General features: G+C 34.5%; 1 pseudogene; it reads right to left on the bottom strand.

Moving 5' to 3' along the window:
* Positions 1-989: 989 nt before the first annotated feature.
* Positions 990-3,484, bottom strand: LOC131821063 (ribosome biogenesis protein NSA2 homolog; annotated as a pseudogene).
* Positions 3,485-6,330: the final 2,846 nt, after the last annotated feature.

The raw sequence follows: 6,330 nt of genomic DNA, 5'->3' as shown, positions 1-6,330 counted from the left end.
TTATTTTTTCAACATTCCAAGTTTTATTGTTTATGCACCACATGTAGTGCTTGATTTAAAACTATGAAAGAACCCATTTTCCCATTTTTTTTTCTGTTTGTCCTATATATATTTTTTAAAATTTTTTATTTATTATAAACATATATTTTTATCCCCAGGGGTACAGGTCTGTGAATCACCAGGTTTACACACTTCGCAGCACTCACCAAAGCACATACCCTCCCCAATGTCCATAATCCCACCCTCTTCTCCCAAACCCCCTCCCCCCAGCAACCCTCAGTTTGTTTTGTGAGATTAAGAGTTACTTATGGTTTGTCTCCCTCCCAATCCCATCTTCTTTCATTTATTCTTCTCCTACCCACTTAAGCCCCCATGTTGCATCACCACTTCCTCATATCAGGGAGATCATATGATAGTTGTCTTTCTCTGCTTGACTTATTTCGCTAAGCATGATACGCTCTAGTTCCATCCATGTTGTCGCAAATGGCAAGATTTCATTTCTTTTGATGGCTGCATAGTATTCCATTATGTATATATACCACATCTTCTTGATCCATTCATCTGTTGATGAACATCTAGGTTCTTTCCATAGTTTGGCTATTGTGGACATTGAAAAAATATATCAAAAATGTATTTAAGAGTAATCTTGTATTTTTAACAAAAATTCTTAGGTATTTGCTTTATTCATGTTCTCTGTTGTTTGGCCTACTTTCATTTTCCTGAAATTTTTCAGAACACATACAGTAGGGTATATTTGCACAAAGCATTAATTTATTCTTTTAAAAAAGTTCATCTTTTTTTCACTTGATTTCACAGTTACTTTGCTTAGTATTCACTTTTATTTATTTATTTATTTATTTACTTACTTATTTATTTATTATAGTAGAATAAGTAGTTCTTTTGATGACTGCCAATATGTAAGGCCTCTTGGTAGTATTCAGAACCATCACAGATGGTGCTTTTCCTGATTGGTGTTTAGTTTTCAGTAACTATAAGGAGCTACTTATCTGAAGCTTCTGTCGAAGCAGCAAGAATGCATTTATGCATCCATTGTTTTCTGGATTTTTGGGTAACCTGAGCACATTTCCCCCAAATAACTCTATTTTCTTGTGTCACGAGGTCCAACTCACTTACATTTACCTCAATGACAGTACTTCTGGTAATAACAACCTAAGTTGTATATAGTGGGGATTGTTGGGTCCGTTATCAAAGGAATGAGACTGAGACAAAGTGAAAGTTATGCAAAGCCTTACTCTATGCCAAGTGTTAGAAGTTAGACTGACAGGCCAGGGGAACTAGTCTGAGATAAAGTGAAAGTTATGTAAAGCTTTATTCTATGCCAAACATTAGAAGTCAGACTGACCAGCCAGGGCCACCTCCGAAGAGAGCGATTCCCCCTTGGTCTTACAGGTTAGTTTTATGGGGCGCAACCACAGACCTCTACATATCTGGTTTTGGCTGATTGGATGTCTCCTACTTGTGTGTTTTAGTAATGGTTATGTGGAACTGATACTAATAACTATTGAGGCATTTATTAAACAACAAAATGGCTTTGTTTTAGGTGTGTGTTTTAGCAATAATTACCTGGAACTGATATCAATAACTGTTGAGGCATTTATTAAATAATAAAATGGCTACCTAGGCAACATGGAGTCACTATGACTAAGTAGGCCCAGGCAGGCCCTAGGGGTTTAACAGGTTTTAATGTGAAATTGACCCCAACAGGGATGAGGGATTTTTTTTTATTTGTTTTTTTTTAAAGATTTTATTTATTTATTTTTCAAAGACAGAGAGCACAAGTAGGGGGAGTGACAGGCAGAGGGAGAAGCAGTCTCCTCACTGATCAGATAGCCAGATGCAGGACTGGATCCCAGGACCATGGAAATATGACCAAAGCCGAAGGTAGACACTCAACAAGCCAAGCCACCCAAGTGTGTTCTGAGCGATTTTTTATGCCAAGTATTGGGGCAGGCAAAAGTGGCCTGCAATTCAGAATGTGTTTCAGGGGACTTTTTGAAAGGTAAGTCCCTTGGCCTAACTTATATTTTCCCCCCAATTTTTTTTTTTTTATTCCTAAATTTTCAGAAAGGCTCTGCATTGACTTGATACACACTTACTCCCAAGCATTATTCTAAGTGCTTCATATGTATCAAACTACTTAGCTTAAGAACAACCATGCCAGGTAAGTATGATTTTTTTTTAAATTAACATATAATATATTATTGTTTCAGGGATATAGGTCTATGACTCATCAGTCTTACATAACACTCAGTGCCACCACAAAACAATCCAAAGTCCATCCAAATCCAAAGTCCATCACACAAGCACCCCACCCCCAACCCCCTCCCCTTCCAAGCAAACTTCAGTTTTTTTCCAAGATTAAGAGTCTCTTATGGTTTGTCTCCCTCTCTGGTTTCCTCTTATTTCATTTTTTCCTCTCTTCCCCTATGATCCTCTGCCTTGTTTTTTAAATTCCACATATCAGTGAGATCATATGATAATTGTCCTTCTCCTATTGACTTATTTTGCTTAGCATAATACCCTCTAGTTGATTTGCATCATTGCAAATGCCAAGATTTCATTTTTGATGGCAGCATCTTCTTTATCACTTCATCTGTCAATGGACATCTGGGCTCTTTCCATAGTTTGGCTATTGTGGACATTAACACCATAAACATTGGGGTGCAAGTGTCCCTTCAGATCACCTCATTTGTATCTTTGGGGTAAATATCCAGTAGTGCAACTGCTAGGTTGTAGGGTAGATCTATTTTCAATTTTTTGAGCAACTTCTATACTGTTTTCCAGAGTGGCTGCATCAGCTCTCATTCCCAACAGCAGTGTAGGAGGGGTTCCCTTTCTCCACATCTTCACCAACATTTGTTGTTTCCCGTTTTGTTAATTTTTGCCATTCTAACTGGTGTAAGGTGGTATCTCATTTGGCCATTTGAATGTCTTCTTTGGAGAAATGTCTGTTCATGACTTCTCCCCATTTAACTGATCTTTCATAATTAGGTGGTTTTCGGATAAAGCCATCTCTAACAAAATAGACTTTATAAAGCAGCCATTTTCTTCCATACTTCCTTCTTTCTCTTTCTTGTTTGAATAACTTTTAATAACTTTGGGCAAAAGGACCTTTCATTTTCTCACTTTCTCTTTTCATTTTTGTTTGATCATTTTGAAAAGTACATTAGCTCAGGACTGTTCCTCCCTGTCCAAGTAGATATGCAGATATTACTTCATGTGGAGTCTTTTAATCATTCTTTCATTTGGTGTTTCTCTTTCATGCATCTTAATAATCTTTTTTATTTGTATTTTTTCAACACAACATTATTTATGGTAGAACTTAGGTTTTAGACTAATTGTCTTATTTGCCTTCTTTGAATATTCATGAACCACTTCACACTCCTCCTTTCTTTTACTCTTGGTAATCCAAATGATAGCCATAGCACTTCCAGTGAAACTCAATATATGTTTTCTGTGGCATGGTGACAAGCATAGAACCTCCATATGCAGCTGCAGGACTGTGAAGAAATTCTCAATTTTGGGATCTCTCTTCACTTTTTAAAATATGATTTTACTATATTGAAAAGGAAATAAAAGAAATATGAAAAAAATAGCATATTTTTCATTTGCTGATATACTCTATTTCCCCTCTTGTACATTAATTGCTGTTTTTATTATTTTATACTCCAGGGCATCTTGCTTTTCATAAATTATTTTTTATTTTACTTATGTAGTTGAATATTTATTTATATTCAGTTATTCTAATTTAATATTGAAATTACTGTAAAGATATTAGTATGTTTTAAGTATATCTTTGGTTAATCCTAAAATTTTAGTATATGGTATTCCCCTCAACTCCGGGAAGACTGATTAATACTCTCTCTATATAGAGAGAGAGAAAGAGAGGGAGAGAGAGACAGAGAGAGAAAACTACTATATAGACTACTATATAGTCTACTATACAGACTATATAATAGTTATATAAACTACTATATAGACTAATATATAGTCACTGACCTTTTCAACTTAGGTAATGTTTCCTGTTTGAAAGCTTAATTTAATTTAATTAATTAAATTATATAATATAATATATATAAATTATAAATATATAAATTTTTATATTGTACAGTATAAATATATAATTCATATAAAATATAAAATATAAATAAATATAATTTAATATGATTTCATATAATTTAATTATTTAATTTAAGTAATTGAATTTGTTTAATTAACCTTTTCCCAAGTTTTTATTTAAATTCCATTTAGTAAACATACAGTGTAATACTAGTTTCAAGCGTAGAATTAAGTGATTCATTGCTTATATACCATACCCAGGTCTCATTTAAACCATTGCACCTCTTTTCCAGTAACCCTTAGTTTGTCTTCCCTAGTTAACAACTTTCTGGTTTACCTCTTTTTTTTTTTTTTTTTGACCCTTATGTTCATCTGTTTTGTTTCTTAAATTCCACACATGAGTGAAATCATATGGTATTTGTTTATCTCTAACTGACTTAATTCACTTACCATAATTCTCTCTAGCTCTCCCCAAGTCATTGGAAATGTCAAGATTTCATTTTTTTTAAGAGAGATAGGAGGCAGAGGGAGAAGGAGAGAGACAGAAACTTTAAAAGAGCTTTTTTTTTGTATTAAGATTTCCTTTATTTATTTGACAAAGAGTGAAAGAGAGCACAAACAGGGGAGAAACAGAGGGAGAGGGAGAAGCAGTCTCCCCATAAATCAGGAGAAATCTGATATGGGACTTGATTCTAGGACTCTGCAATCATGACCTGAGCCAAAGACAGTAGTTTAAACAACTGAGCCACCCAGGCATCCTGGAGAGAGAGAGAGAATCTTAAGCAGTCTTCAGGCCCAGTGTGGTGCCTTATGTGGGACTCAATCTCACAACCCAGAGCTCATGGCCTCAGCTGAAGTCAAGAGTCAGACACTTAACTGACGGAGCTATCCAGGCACCCCATGATTTCATTTGTTTGATTGCTGAGTGATATTCCATTGTATGTTTGTATTGCCTCTTTATCCATTCATCAGATGATGTATGTTTGGTATCTTTCCATAATTTGCCTATTGTCAATAATGCTGCTGTAAACATAAGGGTGCCTGTATATATTTGAATCAGTATTTTTGTATCCTTTGAGAAAATACCAGGTAGTGCAATTGCTCGATTATAAGAGTTAGCTCCATACAGTTTTCTGGAGTGGCTACACGAGTTTGCATTTCTACCAACAGTGAGAGAGGGTTCCCCTTTATCCACATCCTCACCAACACCTGTTGTTTCCTGTGTTGTTAATTTTAACCATTCTGATAGGTGTGAAGTGATATCTTATTGTAGTTTTGATTTTCATTTCTCTGATAATGAATGATGTTGAACATCTTTTCATGTGTCTGTTGACCATCTGTATGCCTTCTCTGGAAAAATGTCTATTCATACCATCTGCCCATTCTTAACTGACTACTTCTTTTTTGAGTATTGGGTTTGATCAGTTTTTTTTTTTATATATTTTGGATACAACCCTTTTATCTGATATATCATTTCAAATACCTTCCCTATTCTGAAGCTTGTCTTTTAGTTTTGCTGATTTTTTGCTTTGTTGTGCAGAAGCTAGTTATATTGATGAAATCCTAATAGATTACTTTTGTTTCTGTAGTCTCAGTAGACATATTTAGTAAGAAGTTGCTATGGTCAATAATATCATACACATTTTCTGAAAAAATGCTATGAAACTTAAGTTAATCAAAAGATAAAAATATTGGAAAGACCACAAACATATGGGGTTAAAGAACATGCTACTTAAAAAAATAGTGTGTCAATAAGGAACTTAAAGACAAAGTTAAAAAAAAAATACATGGAACAAGTGAAAATGAGAACACAATTGTCCAAAACCTTTGGGATGCAACAAAAATGGTCATAAGAGAGACATACATAGCAATATAGACCTACCTCAAGAAGCAAGAAAAATCCCAAATAATCAACTTAAACTTACACCTAAAGGATCTAGAAAAAGAATGTTGAATGAATACTAAAGCCAACAGAAGATGGGAAGTAATAAGGATTAGAGCAGGAATAAATGATACAGAAAAAAGCAAAATAAAACAACCCAGTTGTTTTAAAGAAGAGTTAATGCCTATTCTTCTCAAACTATTCCCCAAATTGAAAAGGAATGAAAATGTACAAACTCATTCTATAAGGCCAGGATTACCTTGATCCCCAAACCAGACAAAGACTCTCCAAAAAAGACAACTACAGGCCAATATTCCTTATGAACATGGTTGCAAAAATTCTTCATAAGGTACTAGCAAATCCAATCC

The sequence above is a fragment of the Mustela lutreola genome, chromosome X (genome assembly GCF_030435805.1).
Source record: "Mustela lutreola isolate mMusLut2 chromosome X, mMusLut2.pri, whole genome shotgun sequence".
Lineage (NCBI taxonomy): Eukaryota > Metazoa > Chordata > Mammalia > Carnivora > Mustelidae > Mustela > Mustela lutreola.
This window is presented reverse-complemented; position numbering and strand designations above follow the sequence as displayed.